Here is a 23,659-nt window from a genome sequence, read left to right on the forward strand (position 1 = left end):
CAAGATTGGAAGCCGTCTAACATTAACTCACGACTACAGACTGCACTCAGAGCGGCAGAGCCTTGGCTAGTGAAATGGCGTGTTAGAGTAAACGTCGACAAGTGCGAAGCCGTTCTGTTCTCTAGAAGACCGAAACTACAGCGCAAACATCAGCACCGCAACCCAATAACACTACATGCACGCCCAATACGCTTCCGCGAGAAGGTCAAATACCTCGGTGTCTGGCTGGACCGGAAACTACTCTTGTGGGACCACATTCAACATGTGACCAACAAAGCAAACGCGAGGCTCAAACACCTCTACCCTATGCTTAACAGGCGTAGCACACTGAATAGGAGGGTGTCTAGGTCCATGTACATGACACTTATTAGACCCCTGATGACGTACGCAGCCCCTGTCTGGGGATACGCTGCGCCAACTCGCCTGCGCCGTCTGCAGCTCATACATAACAAAGTACTCAGAATCATGAGCAATGCTCCGCGCTACACACGCACCGCGGACCTTCACCGGGAATATCGGCTAGATACCATCTTGCAGGTATTCCAAAAACTCTCCACACGACTGTACTATAACTCGAGACACTCGCGCAACCCGTTTATCCTTTATCTGGGTAACTACGACCACAACCATAGATGGAAACATCATAGACCAAAGGCACTGTTGGCAAGGAACTAAACATCTATGGTCCATAGCACGCTAACACGACAGTACTGGCGAGCACCTGCAACACAGCTATTACTGGTAACCCCAGATGCTCGACCCGCCGGAAAACAGGCAACCGCAGGGAAACCGTACTGTACACAGCGCAGCCACACACACCTCCTACACTGTGAGCCGATCTATGACCGATCGTCCACTAATGTATGGCGACCTTGAACTATTACAGGGACGCAGCAACTGCAGCAAGCCCGACAACGAGTTTCCGCAACGACAAAAGTAATGATGCACGGTACCTCGCACTAAAATAACCACACCTTGCATACACTGTCGCAGATAGCAAGCCGTTACTGCCCTTACTACCCGTCCTACTGTCGCAGAGGTTTTTTTCCCTTGGCGCTTGTCTTGCCACTTTTTTCCCTCTGCCATTACAACTGCTACCTTTCGATCGCTTTCGTCCACTTTCTATCTCCTGAAGGACCATGTTAATGAGTAATCTTACCCAGATGCGTGGATAACACCACAGCCCGTATCCTGTGACTCCTGATTCAAAAACTAACATGTTATCGGAGGTGACAGTAGAAATTTTGGTTTGGTCACCACGTTGGTGTGGGCGTGAAGGGGCCCCGTCCTATTTATTAAAAAGCTCCCGCAACGCCACCAAGCGGCATCCAATTTCGCAGTGGCCAATGGTCATAATATTTGGCTCGTCAATGTGTGAGGAACACTATATCGTTCCCACTCTTTTCACTACAAAATCCTATTTTTCAACATACTCTCCATTAAATGTGATAGCCCTGCTGGAAGGGCCTCTATGCCGTATGGTACCACTACACTGGTCGACATCGGGGCCAACGTCTTGTTGCATCAATAACCTCCCCATCATCCAGATACTGCTTCCCACGGAGGGCATCACGCATTGGGACAAACAGATGACGTCGAGAGGTGCGAAATCCGGGCCGTAGGGTGAATGAGGAAGAAAAGTGCAGTAAAGTTTTATGAACTCCTTTCAGGTGCACAGAATTGTGCGAGGCCTTGCGATTTCATGGAAAAGGAGAATTTCATAACGTGTAGGCTTTCACGACCGGCGTCTTCATTAGTTAAAACTTCCGGGCTGAGTCGTTGGCTCACCTCGGAAGATGTTGCCCGCAATTGGCAACGAAACGTCAGGAAGAAGAAGTCTTACAGATCGACCACGGCCTCTCAATTAGGAAGTTTTAAGAAATGAAGGAGAATTTCGTTTGAATTTTTGTGGCGACTAACAAGCGGAAGTCGTTCCTTCTGGATCCTGACGGTAGCATGGTCCACATCGGAGTTGGCCGATGCACTATGAGGGAGAAACTCAAGTAGAAAAACGCCTTCGTCGACCCGGATGACCGTCGCCATGATTTTACCCGCTGATGGTGCGGCTTTGAACTTTTTCCCGGGAGGAGAGGTGTCGTGGCGCCACTACATGGGTTACCGTTCTTTTCCGGCTCGAAGTGATGAACACGCGTTTCATCGCCTGTGAAGATATCGACAAAAATTTTTCACCATCAGCCTCGTAGCGCGCAAGCGATTCCGCAGTGATGGTCCTTTGTTGCTCATTATGGCCTCCTGTTAGGTGGCGAGGAATCCAGCGGGCATACACCGTCGAGTCCCCCAACTGGTAGACAGTTGTGTCAGCACTACCAACAGAGAAGTCCAGTTGGGCAGCGAGGGGTTTGATTGTGAACCGCCCATCACCTCTAATGAGAGTGTCCGCACGTTACAACATTGCAGAAGACATAGCTGCTTGCCGCCAGACGGCACTCGGGATGTCGGACAGGCTTGTGTGATCTTGTTGCGTTGATGACAGACGCTTCACCCTACGACTCACTGTGCTTTTTTCCACTGCCGGGGATACCCAACAAAATTTTCTCGAGGACCCCCTCATTGAGCATGAATGGTACCTTGTCGTATCACAGTGTCAAGTACCTAAAAAAGCCAAATGAAGAGTCTTTTTATACGTTTTCTATTTTTGCTACTTAGAAAAAACATTGACATATTCATTATTGAAAAAATATTGAGCTTAAAACTTTTTCAATTTAGCCGTCATTGTTATTGTTAAATTTTTGATTATTGCTCAAAATCTTTGTCTTCAAATCTGGCTGTTTAGTATAACAAACTCCCTAAAAAAATAAAAATTGAGTGTGAACTGAAATTGACAAGAAAAAATTAAAACTGAGTGTATTGGTCTTTCAAGTGTACTACACTTGAGATTGCATTGAGCAGAAATGTGTGAAAAATAAGAAAACACTAATTTCATACAAGGTATTATTTATTGGAAAAAAAATACAGTTACAACAGAGTACTCCATCAGTATACAGTTAGTTTTAATTTTCAGTTCTTAGGTGAGTTCAATCTTACCTTTGAGTCCATTATTTCTGAAATATTAGGTTCAAAACTTGAAACTTTCACTCTGAAATACGGCCGCATGTCGAGCCGATTCCTATATTTGTTTTTCATGAAACACATGGAAGAAAATGCTTGCTCCCACCGATATGTGGTTGCAAATGGAAGGATATTTTTCATTGCCTTATCACCAAGTTTCTTTTAGTGCTTGCGTGCTGATGGCAAGAAGTCTGTAATATTATCACCGATGAAAATGTTTATCATCGTACCACAGCTGGACAGCATTCGGGAGGACGACCTTTCAATCCCGTCTCCGGCCATCCTGATTTAGGTTTTTCGTGATTTCCCTAAATCGTTTCAGGCAAATGCCGGGATGGTTCCTTTGAAAGGGCACGGCCGATTTCCTTCCCAATCCTTCCCTAACCCGAGCTTGCGCTCCGTCTCTAATGACGTCGTTGTCGACGGGACGTTAAACACTAACCACCACCACCACCACCACAGCTGGACAGATCCACAAGTTGACCTTGCTCTTCTTCAGTCAGGCCTCGGATTTTGTCTATTTCTTCACAGCTGAAGGGATTTCGAATCCATCTGTTGTCATGGTCAGGTTCAGGGAAATATTCTCTAAAAGTGGTGGCTAGGCTGCGTAGATGCTCGGCTGCATTGATCTCGATCTGGTCAACCAAACTCTCCTCTGATGACTCTAAGAATTGTTTTAAAGTAGAAAAGTTAGTTAGTGACTCGTTTTCTATCCTTGACATCCAGATCTGACACTTTATGACCATAGCACTAATCTTATCCTCAACTTTGAACATGTCTACATTTTACTCCTTGTAAACTCAAGTTTAACACATTCAAGTGTTCAAACACATCAGCTAAGTACGCAACTAATCAAAGCTAAGAGAAGTTAGTGAGACAATCCGCGTACTTTGTGTCAAGAAGGAAGACGCGAACCTCGTCTCTAAGTTCAAAAAATCTTGACAAGATCCTACCTCGAGAAAGCCATCTTACTTCCGTATGAATAAGAAGTTGCTCATGCTCACTGCCGATCTCTTCACACTCTAGGAAGACGCTAGACGCAGAAGTTAGCGTTCGTTAAGGCTCTGCTCATGCAGGAAGCGCCCAAAACAAAAACATCTGTTATCATACGAAGTATATTTAATATATTTTTCATTATAATAGCATCTTGCGGACCCCTCTGGCATAGCTCGCGGCCCCTTGGGGTCCGCGGACCACCTGTTGACATTCTGCAAGCGCCTATGAATATCAACGATGCTCTGATTTTACGCTAAAAGAAACTCAGTGACAGCTCTCGTCCCTGAACGCACCTCTGTTACAGATGCCATTTTGAAGGCTACGTATAGCGCCGTCAGCTATCGGTCCTCCATGAGATTATAGGAGCTGAAGCAGGAATAGTCCTCGACTGACCGAGAAGAAAAGTGTCGCATTACTTATTGAATGCCCCACGTATATTACTGACCGAGCGAGAATCCCCCCGCATATATAGAAGAAGCAGCAGATCTGTCTAGTGACGAACACGATTTCAACGCTTACGCAGTAAAGAGGTCATTATGTTCCAATAATTTCATCGAGGGGAGTGATCGCGAGGTAAGACGACACCGCAGATATTCGAAGCGAGGTGTTACGGCTGTGTTGTCGTGATTGATTGTGGATCGGCGGCGCCACGGAAACGCCCCGACTGTTATTTCGGCGAGGCGCATGCTTATGACGTAGCGCACGGGAAACAATATCTGACGTCGGTGACAGCGCCTGCAGAAGGACCGCCGATATTGCTGCCCGTAACGGCGGCCTATCAGCGGCAGCCGGGAGCACCACAGAGCTGCGGCCGGAAATCGCTTCAGCGGTGGAGGGGGGGACCTTCCAACCTCCCGTTGTCGCATCGCCACAGACGTCACCTTCTTTTCATCTGAAGCGTTTCGCACTGTGGGCGAGTCGTACACAAATGCAGCCTGAAAAAGATGCGTTGACAAAATGCGGCGCCTGTCACTACTGCCCTTGTCTGGTTGAAAACATTCACAAATCGAAGTATACAGTTCTGGCCATTAAAATTGCTACACCAAGAAGAAATGCAGATGATAAACGGGTATTCATTGGACAAATATATTATACTAGAACTGACATGTGATTACATTTTCACGCAATTTGGGTGCATAGATCCTGAGAAATCAGTCCCCAGAACAACCACCTCTGGCCGTAATAACGGCCTTCATACGCCTGGGCACTGAGTCAAACAGAACTTGGATGGCGTGTACATGTACAGCTGCCAATGCAGCTTCAACACGATACCACAGTTCATCAAGAGTAGTGACTGGCATGTTGTGACGAGCCAGTTGCTCGGCTACCATTGACCAGACGTTTTTAATTGGTAAGAGATCTGGAGAATGTGCTGGCCAGGGCAGCAGTCGAACATTTTCTGTATCCAGAAAGGCCCGTACAGGACCTGCAACATGCAGTTGTACATTATCCTGCTGAATTGTAGAATTTCGCAGGGTTCGAATGAAGGGTAGAGCCACCGGTCGTAACACATCTGAAATGTAACGTCCACTGTTCAAACTGAAGTCAATGCGAAAAAGAGGTGACAGAGACGCGTAACCAATGGCACCCCATACCATCGCGCCGGGTGATACGCCAGTATGGCAATGACGAATACACGCTTCCAATGTGCGTTCATCGCGATGTCGCCAAACACGAATGCGACCATCATGATGCTGTTAACAGAGCATGGATTCATCCGAAAAAATGACGTTTTGCCATTCGTGCACCCAGGTTCGTCGTCGGGTACACCATTGCAGGCTCTCCTGTCTGTGATGCAGCGTCAAGGGTAACGGCAGCCATGGTCTCCGAGCTGATAGTCAGTCCACGCTGCTCCAAACGTCGTCGGACTGTTCGTGCAGATGGTTGTTGTCTTACAAACGTCCCCATCTGTTGACTGAGGGATCGAGACGTGGCTGCACGATCCGTTACAGCCATGCGGATAAGGTACCTGTCATCTCGACTGCTAGTGATACGAGGCCGTTGGGATCCAGCACGGCGTTCCGTATTACCCTCCTGAACCCACCGATTCCATATTCTGCTAAGAGTCGTTGGATCTCGACCAACGCGAGCAGCAATGTCACGATACAATAAACCGCAATCGCGATACGCGTACAATCCGACCTTTATCAAAGTCGTAAATGTGATGGTACGTATTTCTCCTTCTTACACGAGACATCACAACAACGTTTCACTAGGCAACGTCGGTCAACTGCTGTTTGTGTATGAGAAATCGGTTGGAAACGTTCCTCGCGTCAGCATGTTGTAGGTGTCGCCACAGGCGCCAACCTTGTGTGAATGCCCTGAAAAGCTAATCATTTACATATCACAGCATCTTCTTCCCGTCGGTTAAATTTCGCGTCTGTAGCACGTTATCTTCATGGTGTAGCAATTTTAATGACCAGTAGTGTCCTTCCTGAAAAAAAGGGTTAAGCACACAGAAGGATAGGTGGAAACGAAATTAAACTTAAAAGACGGAGAAGGTATACGATGTTTGTTTCAATGATTACAACGTTCAGTGGAATTTACAAAGAACTTGGCAGTGTAAATCGAGTTATCAGTATGACGGTACCTCCCCTCCTTCACTAACACCCCCTCCCCCCCTCTCAGGCCTCGATAAAAGCACTGATTCTGTAGGTTGTCATAAAGGCAGTGTATCCTGCCCTGAGGCAAACTGCCCCACAACTGCTGTAAGTTTTCCTTGATATCCAGGCCACTGGTACTGGGACGGAGTTGATGTCTGAGGTGGTCCCACACATATTCTGTCAGGGGCAGATCTAGGCCACAGAAGTACCTCAACAGCTCACAGTCATTTGCCAGATATGCCATGTGTGGATGAGCATTGCCCTGTTGAAAAATAGCACCATCATATTGTTGCATGAGTGGTAGCACATGAGGATGCAGGATACCTTTGACGTACAGCTGCCGCCCCAGAGTTCTCTCAATCACTATCAGCCATGACCTGAAGTCATACGCGATGGGTCCTCACACCATGATGCCAGTTGTGTGGTATCATCATAGCAGTGGAAGTGCAAGTTTTCGTCTAATACCAAACGCGGTCACGTGGTGTCTGGCAGAACCAATGAAGTATGCCCACTGAGCCACACCTACACCAGCTTCTGCTGCCGCCATGTAGGATGGCCTGCGGCAGCTGCTCAGCCCACTCGCTCTTGGAGCTACTTTGCTATAAGACGCTCTCTCAGCTCACTCGCTCTTGGAGCTACTTCGCTACAGGATGCTCTGACTCCATTGCTCATGCCTTACTAAAGCGAGCCTCATCCTAGTTGACACTGAGGTAGCTGGACTTTGTTTGTTGCTACCACATTTGTAATGAGTCTTTCTACATTTCGAGAAATACAAGGTAAGTAAATCTTCTGTTTGTTCACTAATCATTTCTGCTCCTGTCCAACTTTCCTACAAGGACAGTTGCGTACCAATATGTAGCCCACCTCTCCTTACCGCATTGTACAAAATCTTACATAGCAACGAATGATACCGCTGTGCTTACCCAGGACATCGGGATAGTGGGACCTCTCCCAAAATTGCTGGTACACTCGCTGAAGATCGTCATCCTGTCTGGTACAGATCTGTGATTCATCGCTGAACACAATGCGACGTCATTCATCATCAGTCCATGCTTTCCAGTCATGGAAACTCTCTAATGCAGCTGTTTGTGTTGTGGTGTTAACGACAGCCTAGTTCCGTTGCTGATAGTCTTCAACCAATGGTGCAGATGACCTAGAAAGTCGCAGGGAGTCTATTATTTGCTCTTGGCTCCGAGCACTATGGGACTTAACATCTGAGGTCATCAGTCCCTTAGAACTTAGCACTACTTAAACCTAACTAACCTATGGACATCACACTCATCGATGCCCAAGGCAGGATTCGAACCTGCGACCGTATCAGTCGCGCGGTTCCGGACTGAAGCGCCAAGAACCGCTCGGCCACAGCGGCCGGCGCCTGTGGTGGTCAGACCCAGTCCACCGGAAGCTTGTCCTCTCGTTCCCATACAGTCCAGCATCAGCCCACTGTGACACACCAAAGCCGCACAAACCTGGGTGTTGCACGATTCGACCAACCAGCCAACTGGAGGCCTACAATGAGGGCCCTTTCAGAATCTGTATGGTGCTAATAACTGTTCCAAACGAGTACGCCACATCTCCGTGTCCTTCACAGCGATGGTTCAATATCTGATGCTGTTCACGCCTCTTAGATATCGTACCAGGCCTGGTAACAACACTAGGCACAAACAACAGTATTGCCCTCTGATGGCTGTTTCATCTGTCACACAGAACTGCAGGTCTAACAAATGGTTGAAATGGCTCTGAGCACTATGGGACTTAACATCTATGGTCATCAGCCCCCTAGAACTTAGAACTACTTAAACCTAACTAACCTAAGGACATCACACAACACCCAGTCATCACGAGGCAGAGAAAATCCCTGACCCCGCTGGGTTCAAATGGCTCTGAGCACTGTGGGACTTAACTTCTGAGGTCATCAGTCCCCTACATCTTAGAACTACTTAAACCTAACTAACCTAAGGACATCACACACATCCATGCCCGAGGCAGGATTCGAACCTGCGACCGTAGTGGTGCAGGTCTAACAGTTTACGCACCTGCCAATGGTGTACACATGTACAAAGCTATACTGGCATACGACCATGTCTTCTGTGTGCTTCACTCTTTTTTTTTATAGGCAGTGTATAATAACCTACCTGGAAGAAAATAACTGTCCCGGAGACACCATGGATGATTACTAAAAATATTGACCACGTAATCACCGGAAATTCCAATCATGTCATGGTACATGGATGGATTAATACGCTGGATTGATGTTTCTTATACAGGGTGTTACAAAAAGGTACGGCCAAACTTTCAGGAAACATTCCTCATACACAAATAAAGAAAAGATGTTATGTGGACATGTATCCGGAAACGCTTACTTTCCATGTAAGAGCTCATTTTATTACTTCTCTTCAAATCACATTAATCATGGAATGGAAACACACAGCAACAGAACGTACCAGCGTGACTTCAAACACTTTGTTACAGGAAATGTTCAAAATGTCCTCCTTTAGCGAGGATACATGCATCCACCCTCCATCACATGGATTCCCCGATGCGCTGATGCAGCCCTGAAGAATGGCGTATTGTATCACAGCCGTCCACAATACGAGCACGAAGAATCTCTACATTTGGTACCGGATTGCGTAGACAAGAGCTTTCAAATGCCCCCATAAATGAAAGTCAAGAGGGTTGAGGTCAGGAGAGCGTGGAGGCCATGGAATTGGTCCACCTCTACCAATCCATCGGTAACCGAATCTGTTGTTGAGAAGCATACGAACACTTCGACTGAAATGTGCAGGAGCTCCATCGTGCATGAACCAGATGTTGTGTCGTACTTGTAAAGGCACGTGTTCTAGCAGCACAGGTAGAGTCTCCCGCATGAAAACATGATAACATGCTCCATTGAGCGTAGGTGGAAGAGCGAAACTAAAATGAGCTCTAACAAGGAAATTAAGCGTTTCCGGACACATGTCCACATAACATCTTTTCTTTATTTGTGTATGAGGAATGTTTCCTGAAAGTTTGGCCGTACGTTTTTGTAACACCCTGTATTATGTGAAACTTTTACTTCGCCACCATGCCAATGTCTACTGAAGAAAGCATTTTCTTGCATACTACATTAATTTTAGGGACTTCAAGGCTACTACTTGTCGCCGATTTTATGTCATTTAAGCACAGACGACGGCATTCGATAGTGGAAAAGAAAAATTCTACAGCTAGATTTTGCGTCTTAACATTTTTGTTTACCGACTATCGCTCATTAAAGAGGCAACAGACAACGGTTTACAAATGAGCTCCGCCTGGGATGTGGTGTTGCGAAAGTACGACAGGAACGCCCTGATGTGAAAGCTACAAGCTGCAGACACAGCAGGCGGAATATACAGGCGTGAGAATCAGGACTCGACGCCCGGTTCCTCCTCCAACCCCCAGGGCGTGAGGAGGGGCGGCGGTGGGGGGGGGGGGGGGGGCGGGGGGAGGGGAGCCTGAACCACTAGCCACGTCATCACTTCCGGAAATACGCATTTTGGCCCACCTGTTGGGTCCTCGACCGAGGAGTCTATGGTCCAGCGGCTGTAATGGAACGAACTGGACTTAAATAGTTCACTACGGGACTTAACATCTGAGGTCATCACTCCCCTAGACTTAGAACTACTTAAACCTAACTAACCTAAGGACATCACAAACATCCATGCCCGAGGCAGGATTCGAACCTGGGACCGTACCATTCGCGCAGTTCCGGACTGAAGCGCCTAGAACCGCTCGGCCACAGCGGCCGGAGAACTGGACTTAAATCCGACATTTCACCTGCAGATGACGTGTAGAAAATTCGTCGAAACGCTGCGACAACACGACGCCACGACTCTGCTGATGACCAGAGAGATTTCATCAATGAAATCCGACGAGAAAATTTGCTTTCCGCTTCATGTCACAGTTTAAAATTTTGAAGATATGCTGTGACGAGCTCTTTTTGAATTGGATAAGGTAATGGAACAGCACAATTTTGAAATTTTTCTGCATAAAATACAATCCGTGGCATTTTGTGGTCTATCCTAACTCCGCTGCAAGTTCGTTGTTAATAAAATAATCAGTTAAAAGGCTCAGCCAGTCTACTTTCCTTCGTTGCACACTGTCACCTTTGAAGAACTTTGTAATGGATAGACAACTGAGCCGTGCGTGGCTAGCGCTCGTGCCATCTCTTATTTTACATCCTGTTTTTTTCTTGTTGCCACCTCGTTATGTTAGTTTCAATTTCCATTGTCTCTGGGTTGCTGCTTTGTCTGCCCATCAGCGGCAGCAGCAGCACCTATCGATATCGCCCTCACGTGCTATCTTTGCTGCACTGCTATTACTTTCCTATCGTCGTCCGTCGTGGGGTCAGTTGGAACGTGCCAGGAGGGCAGTTCGGACCAGCCAGTCGTGGAGCTGGAACGCGGCACTAGTTCAATCGGGTTGGAGCAGTAGTGAGGCCTGGATGTCCATGATTCGCCCGACCGTTGTCGCCACGCATTACTTGAGCCGGGGACGGTCTTCATGGATCTTTGGTCGGTCGTCCTACTGGACGACGTGAATTGGTTCGCCGCTCTTTTATGGGTTGGCTGTGTGTGTCTGTGTATCAACTCCCGTTTTGTCTTCGTGATCGCACAGCCACTGCTGAGTGTTGTTCAAGTCTTCGTGCATGTGTTTGTCAAACTGTGTGTGCAGTTGGTGTCATTTCCACTGACAACTTGTTTTAAATGTTGTCAGCGTATTGGCAAGAGTCGGTCGGTTGGAGCGGATCAGCAAGCAAGTCTCCGCGCGGCGCAGTCAGCCGGGCCTGCTGGCGGTCTCTATGCAGTGTCGGAGCGTGTGGGAGCTGTTCAGAGTGCTACGTGGTTCGTGGCTCACCGACTCAGGACATGAAAGTTGAGTGGTGATTTAATTTCCGAAGCCACGTCTGTTCACGTTGTCCACTTGGTTGGTGGTTCGCTGTTGGCGGTATTCCTGGAAGCAACAGCAAGTATTCGAGTTGGTGAAGGTTTAGCCGGCGTGTGGTGGAATTAACTGTATTGTCGGTTTGAAATTCAAGTGCACCAGCGGAATTTTCTGCCTTGTGGTCGTTAGTGTTCCGGTTACCTGCCCTGGTCGCTGACGTAAATTCAGGCAGTGTCCTTTCCTCATCTGTTGTCGCTGTCCAATATGGTGTGTAGTTTTTGACAGCTTAATGTATTTTTGGTTATGGCCGCTTTGTCTGTAACGTTTTGGCTTTGGAATTCTCGTATACTGGTCGGTGGATAGCAAGTCGTCGGTGGGTCCCTGAATGTCTCTTGGTTGTGTTGTCGGCGGATCGAGTACAGTTGGTCCGACTTCTTGTCTCACCTAAGCGAAGTTAAGATTTCGAGGGCAGACCGAGCCCCCTGGAAACTTCTGAGCACCGCTGCCTATACTGCCTTTCTTGTTGGCGTTTAATTGTGTATTTTTAATGGCTCATAGCCGATGGTTGGAATTTGTGTGCTTGTAATTGTGTTTTTAAAATCAAAGGCGCTCAGCCATTTGAAAAGTAAGTTTTTCTAAATTGGGCAATTCTTACATTGTCTGTAGATAAAGCTTAGGCCTTCTGCCTGTTGAAAATTTATTGTATTGTTTTAAAGCATCGGCCTTCAGCCGCTTTAAGTTTTAAGTTTTAAAGATCATACATTGTCTGTAGATAAAGCTTAGGCCTTCTGCCTGTTGAAAATTTATTGTATTGTTTTAAAGCATCGGCCTTCAGCCGCTTTAAGTTTTAAGTTTTAAAGATCTTACTTATCAAGTACTACCTTTTGGAAGATAAAGCTGTGGGCTTTCTGCCTATAGAAAATTTATTGTAGTTGTATTGTTTTTTTTAAAAGCATGGGTTCTCAGCTGCTTTAACCCTTTCAGGGGAAGTGGTTCCGTTTGAAACCACCTACAATTTTCTCAGTTTGTGGCAAAAGGGCAGTGGCTACATTTGGGGACATCATTCAGCAGCCTAGTTGGTGCTGCCCTCTAGCGGCTGTCACTGGAACCGCTTCAAAAACTGTAAATATTAGCAAGTAGTGAGGCGAGTTGGACAGCCATTTTTGTACGCTGTGCGCGAACCTCTTTGTTCTCGAATTGTGACTGTATTCTTCTGTATTAGGTAACTTTTATGCATGTCTTAAATGCAGAATACTGTTCTGTTTACATTAATACTATATGTACTGCAATAATAACCAAAATAATGCATTTATTTCCGTGAATGTTGTGGTGGTTCCATTTGAAAGCACTGCTCCTGTAACGGCAGCATTAGCAGGTGTGACGATTTTTTTTTCCAGTTTCACGTGATGTATTCTCACAGACTAAAGAATGAGGAAATTCTGGAGTGCCTTTTCGCAGATATTCCTTCAGATCCCGACTCACAGATTGACACTGGCAGTGACAGTGAAAGTGATGTGCTAGCTGAAGACAGTGATCTGGATTTTCGAATGAAAACACCTGTTTTATCTCGAATTATTTCGGAAAGTGAGAGTGATGACCATGTTGACAATGACAGTGACGATAGTTTCAGCACTAATGACGATTTGCCACTGTCTTCCATTGCGAATTTTTCATGGACAAAGGACGCCACTGCAATGAACTTTGCCGCCAATTTTTCAGAGGAAGCTGGTGTACGAGGAAAACTTAAAAATAACAGTGAAGGTATGCAACCAGTAGATTTTTTTGTGTGTGTGTCTGTTTTGTGACTCTATGTTAGAACACATAGTTTTCCAGTCTAACCTGTACGCAACACTGAAAGGTGGCAATTTCAGGCCTCTTTCTAAAGCAGAACTAAAAGTATTTTTGGATATAAACATTCTAATGGGAATTAAGATGGTGGTGGTGGTTAGTGTTTAACGTCCCGTCGACAACGAGGTCATTAGAGACGGAGCGCAAGCTCGGGTTAGGGAAGGATTGGGAAGGAAATCGGCCGTGCCCTTTCAAAGGAACCATCCCGGCATTTGCCTGAAACGATTTTAGGGAAATCACGGAAAACCTAAATCAGGATGGCCGGAGATGGGATTGAACCATCGTCCTCCCGAATGCGAGTCCAGTGTGCTAACCACTGCGCCACCTCGCTCGGTGGGAATTAAGAAACCTTGTTATTATCGTGATTACTGGTCGTCCCATAAGGAACTTCGAGATGAGTACATTTCCTCACTAATGTCGGTAAAAAGGTTCGGCTGGATTTTGACACATATTCACATCAATGACAACACTGTCATGCCTTCAAGGGAGAGCAGAAATCATGACAAATTATATAAAATCCGTCCACTAATCAATCAGATACTGATAAACTTCAAAGAATTCTACGCACCTATTAAGGAGCAAGCTATAGATGAATGCATGGTTAAGTTCAAAGGACGAATCGCATTCAAGCAATATATGCCCCAAAAGCCAATCAAGAGGTTATACAAACTATATATGACGGTAGTAGCTGTTCCCGAAAGAACAGTTACTGTGGATGACCATGCAGCTTTGCTAGAAATGAAATGATAATTAAATGGACACCCTAGCTGCAAACAGGCGTTGATGAACTTCATTGGGGACATGTTGAAAATGTGTGACCCGACTGGGACTCGAACCCGGGATCTCCTGCTTACATGGCAGAGCGTGCAAGGGATAAGTCCCAGCAGACGCACTATCCTCTGTGCCCGCGGTGGCTCAGATGGATAGAGCGTCTGCCATGTAAGTAATGAGTATGATGGGCAAACATCTATTAGGCACACTACGAATGTAGTGGGTGGACATGTTGGAAATGTGGATCTCACGGGGAGCGTGCAAGGGATAAGTCCCTGCAGACGCACTATCCTCTGTGCCTGCGGTGGCTCAGATGGGTAGAGCGTCTGCCATGTAAGCAGGAGATCCCGGGTTCGAGTCCCGGTCGGGGCACACATTTTCAACATGTCCCCAATGAAGTTCATCAACGCCTGTTTGCAGCTAGGGTGTCCATTTAATTATCATTTCAGGTTATACAAAGTCTGGGTCAGAGCTGATAAGCTTGGATATTTTGTGATTTTCAGATATATACTGGAAAAGTCGAAGGCATAGTGGAAAAATCCTTAGGAGAGAGAATTGGGAGAGATATGTGCAAAGGATTGGAAGGAAAGGGATACCACATATACTTTGACAATTTTTTTACCAGTGTCTCACTTTTACAGAAGCTAAAAGATGACGGACTTTTTGCCTGTGAAACAATTAGATCACACAGAAAAGGACTTCCTACGCTAAGAACAGACAAAGAGTTGCAAAAAAGAGAGCTTGACTGGTCAGTTCGTTCTGTTGGCATTGCCTGCATCAAATGGAAAGACAAACTTGTAGTCATGTTGCTGTCTAAAATTGATTCGCCTGTTTGTGTTGAAGAAGTCAGCCGTAAAGAAAAGGACGGAAAAATCACAAAGGTACCTTGCCCAAAAATAGTGAAATAATGTAATGCAAATATGGGATGTGTCGATAAGGCGGTTATGATGAACAGTTTTTATGCAATAGGCAGAAAATCACGAAGGTGGTGGCTAAGATTATTTTGGTATATAGTTGATATTTCTATTGGAAATGCATTTATTCTGTTTCGATTATGTAATCCTACAGCGAAGCAAGTGCTAAAGGATTTTCGAAGACGTGTTGCCACAGGCCTGGTAGACAGTAATGTCTTCAAAGATAGTCCTAGCCATCCCAGTACACCGTCAGAACCATCTGCAAAAAAATTCAAAACTGTTGTTCCCCATGAGAAACGTATATCGGAAGAAAAACATCTGCCAAAACATGGAACCTCAAGGCGCTGTGTGCACTACAGCACAAAGAAAGAACCCCACAGAAGCAGATGGACATGTAGTCACTGCCAGGTAGCCTTATGCTTACCTGCAGAAAGGAATTGTTTTTTACTGTATCATCAAACGTGATGACATTTAGCGGGCAGTGGCTCCATTTGAAACCACCCTGTATGTGTTCAGTTTATGTATATTTCATTTATTTTTTACATTTTTCTGTCTCCATGTATGAAAATTAATACAATAAAAACAAGGAAAAAATAATTGTTTTTTTATTTTGCCCCTGAACGGGTTAAGTATTCAGGTTCTTACTTATCAAGTATTACATTCTTTCAAGATAAAGCTGTGGGCCTTCTGCCTGTTGAAAATGTATCGTCGTTGTATTGTTCTCAAAATGATGGGCTTTCAGCTGCTTTAAAATTTGGGATTCTTACTTATCAAGTCTTACATCACTTGGGCTTAAATACTATTTAAGGTTAAAAACTTTGGGCCTTCTGCCTTGGAAAATTGGTTGCAGTTTTTTTTTTTTTTAACAAAGGCCTTCAGCCGTTTTGGAACAATGTTTCTTATTGGTCATACAGCCGTCTGACTATTGAAAGATTATTGTAGTTATGTTGTTTTAAAGTTATCGGCCTTCAGCCGCTTTTAAAAAAACTTAATCTATCTGACTAGTCAAATCTTACATTGCTTGGCCTTAAATACTATTTAAGGTCAAAGCCTAGAGCCTTCTGTCTAAAAAATAAAAAAAATATTTATAGCAGTTGTATTTAATTCATGGGCCTTCAGCTGTTTTAGAATTAAAAACGTTTTATGTCGATAATCAAGCTCAGAAGGTGCGCTGTAATGTTTGGACAACTAAATAAAGTGTTATGTTTGGAGTGTAGCTGACAGCCGCTCATTCTGGCCCCCTTCCACAATTCCTACTACTTGTCCTGTCCTGCGGGTTTAGCGGGGCGTCTCAACAATGTCACCTGCAAGTTGACTTTTTACAACAAATCCATTAAGTAGATCGTCCATTTTAGTGCCCTTCGTTGGTCAATGTCACCTTTTGAAGAACTTGATATTGGAAAAGAAATCGAAGAGTTTAACATATTGTGTGGTACAATGAATAAAAGACCAAGAAACAATGTAAGGAAGGAAACAGTGTTGACGTTCTACAAGACTTCGGTGGTACCAGCAAGTTTATTAGATACTCAAGCGTTGGCCTAAGAAGCAATGACTACTTTTGTCAAATTCCAGGCCGCCGAAATACGATATCTCTGATCAGAGGACGATGTGACAAAGCAGGGCAGACAGAGTGGTGAAGACCTACGGCATCCACTCAACAATTACAGCTGAAAATGAAAAAAACGTTAGAATATTATCAAAACTGGAGGTATCATACTGAACGGATGAGCAATGAATGTTCGTAAAACCTGTGTAGGGGAAGGTGGGGGAATTACACGCATGTAGGTAATCCCACGCAGGTTGATTTACGCAGTTTTAATGGCGCAAGCTGCTCCCAGTTGGTGCTACACCCTGCCGGCAGGAGTAACAACTACTATGCGGCTTATGCCAGCCATTTTCCAGTGGTATTGTTTATTTTCGGCGTGTCTCATGTAATTTTCGTCAGCTGTATTTTGCAGGGTAAGTGCTACTATAAGTTGCTTTAATGTAATTCTTGCGTATCAACTACTAACCCTAGATGAAACCTTTAATTTAATTGTAGATTTGTCCCGCTATTTGAATTAGGTGCCGAGTTATGCTTAGGTTAGTCATCGAACTTTCAGTGGGATAATGCCACGCAGCTGTTGAAGTGTGTGGTATTCCCCCTTGCAGGCTATATTTTCAATACTAACGAGTTTTTTTTAAAATCTAAGATGGGTAGATATTATAAAAGAAAAACCCAGAAAGCAAAATGGACGCAAGAGGAACTTTGTAAGACTCTTGATGCCATCAAATCTTGAAGAAAAATAAGAGAAGTATCGAGAGCTTTCGGGATTGATGAAGCTACTCTGCGAACGACAATGAACGTTAAAAATATCGAGGGTCCAAAAATTGGAAGAAACCCAACATTTTCGACAGAACAGGAAAATGAGATTAGGGATCATGTTATTACAATGGCATTACATGCATCCAGCTGCGAAAGATTGCATTTGAGTGTGCAGAGGCTAACAACATTGCAAACAATTTTGATAAGTCATCTAGGTTAGCTGTAAAGGATTGGCTAGCTCTGTTTTTAAAAAGAAACCCGAGTATTAGCATGAGAAAGCCTGAAGTAACTCGCATTAACAGAATACAGGCATTTAATGAAGAAGAGGTTAACGCACATTTTAAAAACTTAGAACATGTCTTTGATAAATATAAATTTCAAGAGGGGCGAGTGTTCAACGTCGATGAAACGGGCATAAATACAAAAGCCCGAGAGAATTTCGGCTCCTAAAGGTGGGGCCACGTCTTGGGAAAGGGGTAAAAATGTGGCGATTTCAGAAGATGTCTGTTTAGTTTGTAGAGTTTGGGAAGGATGGAGAATTATGGTACCGGTGTATTTCTTGTAGCGGATGGAGTCATGAAGAATGTAGTGGCTGGAACACTCCAAAAGGTTACAAGTGCGATCTTTGCTGTATGGTATGAGAAAGTGAACTCTTTTCACATAAAAAATGTAAAAAACGAAAATGATAAGAGATGTTTCTAGAATTACATTATTTCGTTCTTAAATATACTGTTTACTATTTGTAGTAACTAATAAACAAATAAAAATAGCAAGTATTGTACATTTTTATGGTTTGTTTGTTTTTCGTGTTATTACCCAGTACTTTGCGTGTCATTATCCTCAGGGGTGGGGAATACCACGCATTTGCACTTTTTTTATTTTAATGTTCAAAATTAAGGTACTGTTTATAACTATTTATAGACGATTGGAATATGTGGAGAAATGTCCATTGTATGGTATGTACTTATTTTCGTAGGTTTTAATGACGTAACGAATGGTTCACATCGATTTTTCCTTAGGTGCGTGTATTTCCCCCACTCTCCCCTACATGTATGAGGCTAGAGGGCTCCACAGAGCGAGCAGACAAAGGGAAGGTGAAAAGATTGAGTTTGAAGTTTGCAACAGGTCGAAGAAGATGCCTGAAGATGACGATGACGACGACGACAGGGTATAGTCTGTCTGCAAAACTGAAGAGCGAAGAGGCCAATACCCACACTTTCTGCTAAACTCCGCCACAAGAAGTCCCTACAGGCTGTTTGATAAGGTGATACTAGTCTTCATCAGCACATCTTTTTAATCTCACTGCTGACATATCCGCGGAGTGTTAAGTTTTCACTAAATGTGTCAATATTAAACAGAATACAGAAATTAGCGATTTATATAAATAATTCGAGAAAAGCAAACGTACAGATGCCACGTAATTCACCTCTCGTTCCACTAGACTGCTAGGAAACTGATTCTTAGTGCTGCTCTACAGCAACTGTATCGTTATCCTGGGAAAGTCAACTTCCCCCACCACGAACGCTGCTAGGTCGTCAGTTTACAAAGAGTTCCAATGTTTTGCGAATTTTTTGACAGATCGTACACAGTACTTTATTCTGCACTGTAGTCACCTTTCGGTCCTATCAGCAGTTTTAAATGATTCCTGTGTGCCAGACTGCTGAAGAGAAAACACGAGCGACGCAGCTTCAAAAATTTAGAAACAACTCAATAACCCTCCCACACTGGTTGTGTAGAGACTCGAACTCACTTGTATAAAACAGCTTCAAAAGCATGACTACTGTGCAAATGAGTTAACATTTTAAATATTTGACGTTAAGCATGTAAAAATCTAGCTTTTCATACACCTCAGTGTTTATGACGTTATGTGTGCTAAACTATGTCTCGTACAATGATATAATTTTGCGCGTAAATTCAGTGGTGTTTGTGGATACTGTCTGCAAAATGTGTTACGAACAAAGTTAGTAGTAAAGATGTAATAAGTCAAAACTCCATGGTTGATGTTGAAGATTTATTGCATGAACAGCGAAAATGTAGTAAACAACATACTTTTTTCATTTCATCAATTTCTTCGATGTGTCAGAAAGAAAAAGTTGCGTACAAGTTTGAAATTATGTGTGAAGTTTGCTGGAAATCGCTAAGTGCTCTCATTCTCAAATACTGGGTTAATATAGTCTGGGTAATTTGCACGCTATGAGTTACTTTCCCTCAAGACATACGCTGTATACGCTGTAATACTTGCCTTAATGTGTCAAACCTTCAACTTAAGATTATTCCTCTTAATGAGTAGATTAGGACAATGTTTTAAAATTTTAAATTCGGTCAACAATTATACGAAATGCTGAAAGTAAACAAGAATTATTCGTGACATTGAACCGTATTTCTGTCTTATACACAGCTCAAAAACGTGTTTCAAGAGATAATGCTCTCACATCAAGCTGCAAAGACTTAATTCATGAGTTTCTCGTGAGTTAAATTTTTACAGCCTGATGATGAGAGCATTGTGTCCCGAAACGCCTTGTTAAGCGATAGGTAGAATAGAAGCACGGTTGGCTGCTCCCATTTACTACCGTAAAAGCATAACAACCGTTACTTCACATCCCACATGGACAATATTGATCTGAAAAGAAAATTTTTGTGCCCCGGGAAAATAAGCATCAAGCGACTGGGAAAGCATGACCATTTTAGCAATTTAATAACATAGACTAAAATATCAACGGGCAGAGTGTGAGTTATGCCTTTAAAAGAGCACAGTGGTCGCTTTGAACGTGTATAGATCGTAGCAGGCAGCCACGTGACACTCTACGACTGACGTCATAAGTCATGGCGGTGACGTTGTGTGTATGTGCCAGTCGGTTGTATGGCATCAGTGAAATAAGATGGGCCGATGTGGGCGACCTCCACAATATTCGTCGCTGATAGAAGCACGAAGAAAACGAAATTCTCTAAACGAATTCTAAATAGTCTTTTCTGAGGTGGCAGATTATCAAAAGTCGATCGAAATGATTCTCGTACCCGGCATAGAAACCAGTCCACCTACAACATTTACCTTCACTTATGGAACGAAATGATATTCTGTTGGGTACCAGAAAACTCACTCCCCCCCTTCTCTCACCAACTAACACTGAACTTTGTAGAGGTTGGATGAACAGCGTGATGGACCCGCGAAGGAGGAGTATTTGTAGAGAGGTTAGACTATCATATAGTTTTTGAGGAGGAGCAGAAGCCTTTTCAGTAGTTGCTGTGGTGACTGATCATAAGCCAACATTGCTTTGCTGTGCTTGTACTGCGAACGGCTGAAAGCAAGGTGGAACTATAACCGTAGTATTTGCCGAAGGCATGCAGCTCTATCGTATGGCTTAATTGTGATCGCATCCTCCTGGGTGAATTATCGCGAAGGTAAAATGTTCCCCAATCGGATCTCGAGGCGGATACTACTCAAGAGGATGTTTTCCTCAGGGAACACAAAAGTCGTCTGCAGTGATTTGGAACAAGGAATGTTAGTTCCCTTAATCGGGTGTGTAGCTTACAGAATTTAAAAAGAGAAATGGTTAGGTTGAAGTTAGGTATAATGAAAATTAGTGATGTGCGGTGGCAGGAAGAATAGGTCCAAATGGCTCTTAGCGCTATGGGACTTACCAGCTGAGGTCATCAGTCCCCTAGAACTTAGAACTCCTTCAAGCTAACTAACCTAAGGACATCACACACATCCATGCCCGAAGCAAGATTCGAACCTACGACCGTAGCGGTCGCGCGGTTCCAGACTGAAGCGTCTAGAACCGCTCGGCCTCACCGGCCGGCGGAAGAATAGGGCTTCTAGCCAGTTGATTACAGGGTTATCAACACAACATTAAATAAGGGTAATTCAGGAGTAGTTCTAACAATGAATAAGAAAGTATGAAAGCGGATAAGTTACTATGAACAGCACAGCGAACCCGATATCGTAGAAATGATAGATACAAAGCCAGCAACAGCCACAACAGAATATGTTTGTACGACAACTAGCTCCGCAGATGGTGAAGGAATTGAAAGAACTTGTGATGAGATAAAAGAAATTATTCATATAGTTAAGGAGTTGAAAATTTAAGCAAGTTCGGGGGCTGGAATTCGAAAGTAGAAAAATTAAGAGAAAGATTAATGGTAGAATATTGAATAGGGGAAAGAAATGAAAGAGGATACCAGCTGGTAGAATTTTGTACAAAGCACTGTTTAGTCATAGCAGACACATGATGGAAGCATGTTGTCCACGTGTAAGAGACCTGGAAGCACTGGAAGGTTTCAATGAAATTATATATTGGTACGTCAGAGATATCCTTGAGAGAATATTCCACGACAGAACTATTCTACCTAGTATGCGAGAGACAAGTGAAATACTCTTAGATTTCGAGGAGGACGTAGTTAATTCAGTTCAAAAGAAGGCAGTTACTGAAAGATGTGACTATTACCGAACCATCAGTTTCAAAATATGGACACGAATTATTTAAGGAGTAACAGAAAAATTTACTTGCGTATCTGAAAAAAATAGACATTACCGACGATCGATAGCCGCACGAAATTAGTTCGAAACAAATGCACTTAATGCGAATATCTTGGCATCGGCTGTAGAGCTGCGAAGATCAAGTCATGACTCTAGGCGACTATGGTACAAGGCTGTAGACAGTGTGACATTTGGAAATTTGGGTCAGTCCTGGAAGCGTGCACGGATAGCCGATGCGATTCGTGACAAATCGAGTTTCGGTCTAGCACAAATATTCGTATGCCACTAGAGTTCTATAAATACTGTAGGCTACCGTACACCATCATAAATAAGCCTACACTACGGTACTTTTCCCGGTAGCCTTGGTCAGTTAAGATCGTACTCGTGTTACCTGTACATTAGGTGTGTTGCATATCTACGACTTTGCGTATGCGATCAGTGTCATACTAGACTCGCCTAGAAAACAGGAACGGTGAACTGTCTAGACACTAAGTGAGGATATTTAAAGGTCCCGTAACATACGGAACATTTTTTGTCTACATAGTTATACTCCTGGCTGTTACTTAAAAATAAACAGTATTTACAGCCAAATCGAAATTGTCAACGTTTAATTCAGGTTTTATTCGAAAATTGTTGATTTATATCGTGGAACAGAGGGATGCTGTAGCAAAAATTAGAAAAAAAAGCAATACAGGTTTATCATTTAGCGCTAGAAAACATAATTTCCCTCGCCCCAAAAAAAGGTAAAATTAAAAGAGAATGCAAAAGAAAAACATATCAAAGATCGCTTCAATATTTCGTTGAGATTATATAAAATATGTTTTATGCTATTCACAAACAACTTTCGTACTTATTAACAATAACGGGAAAGTTTTGTCTTTGCTCATGATGAAGACAGTTCCACAGAGTACAAAATAACAATAACTACATAGTTTTCTATGTTTGTCCATGTAAAACATACTTGCGTCAGAAGTAATTGCTTTGGTTGCATAAAAGAGCAGAAGTCACGTGATGAACTAACTTTTATTACTCATAGCATGCCATTTACATTTTGTAAGGATATAAAATATGCAATGGACGATGCAATTAACGGTCTAAGGCGCTGCAGTCGTGGACTCAGCGGCTGGTCCCGGCGGAGGTTCGAGTCCTCCCCCGGGCATGGATGTGTGTGTTTGTCCTTGGATAATTTAGGTTAAGTAATGTGTAAGCTTAGGGACTGATGACCTTAGCAGTTAAGTCCCATAAGATTTCAAACACATTTGAACATTTTTTTGATGTAATTAACGATGTACGGTTTTAGTTACGTGCAAAAAGAATAATAAAAATGTCATCGGCTCCCATACAATCATTCAATCATTTATCTTTCTTTCCCTGGTAATGCTACCAATACTATCGCGACATCCTACAGTTACTACGTTATTTATGCAACGTGCCAAAACTACTAAACCGTAGTTTTGCTAGAGCGCAACTCTGTATGTCTTCAATAGGTATTACACCTACATCTAATGTAACCGGTGCCAAGATATCCGTACTCAGCGAATTTATTTCGAACGATAGAGAAACGTGTAAATCCGGCCTTGAAAAAGGTCAGTTTTGGTTCCGGAGAAATTAAGGAACACGTGGGGTAATACTGAATCTATGACCCATCATAGAAGGTATGTTGAAGAAAAGGCGGACCTACGTTTAGAGTATTTTCCACCATGACGTCACCTCAGGGCATTCTGCACAGGCCCCGGTCACACATGCTGCTTCTCCCGGCTGTCAAATAACGCGTCAT

The 23,659-nt window shown here is 43.8% G+C and overlaps 1 protein-coding gene and 1 non-coding gene across 2 annotated transcripts in view; one reads left to right on the top strand and one right to left on the bottom strand.

Moving 5' to 3' along the window:
* Positions 1-23,659, bottom strand: part of LOC124545933 — a 466,288-nt gene that overhangs the window by 73,354 nt on the left and 369,275 nt on the right. The window lies entirely within an intron of this gene.
* On the top strand, positions 14,484-14,558 carry Trnat-ugu. Its single transcript has one exon. It is a non-coding gene; the product is annotated as a tRNA-Thr (tRNA).

Source organism: Schistocerca americana, chromosome 8 (assembly GCF_021461395.2).
Source record: "Schistocerca americana isolate TAMUIC-IGC-003095 chromosome 8, iqSchAmer2.1, whole genome shotgun sequence".
NCBI lineage: Eukaryota > Metazoa > Arthropoda > Insecta > Orthoptera > Acrididae > Schistocerca > Schistocerca americana.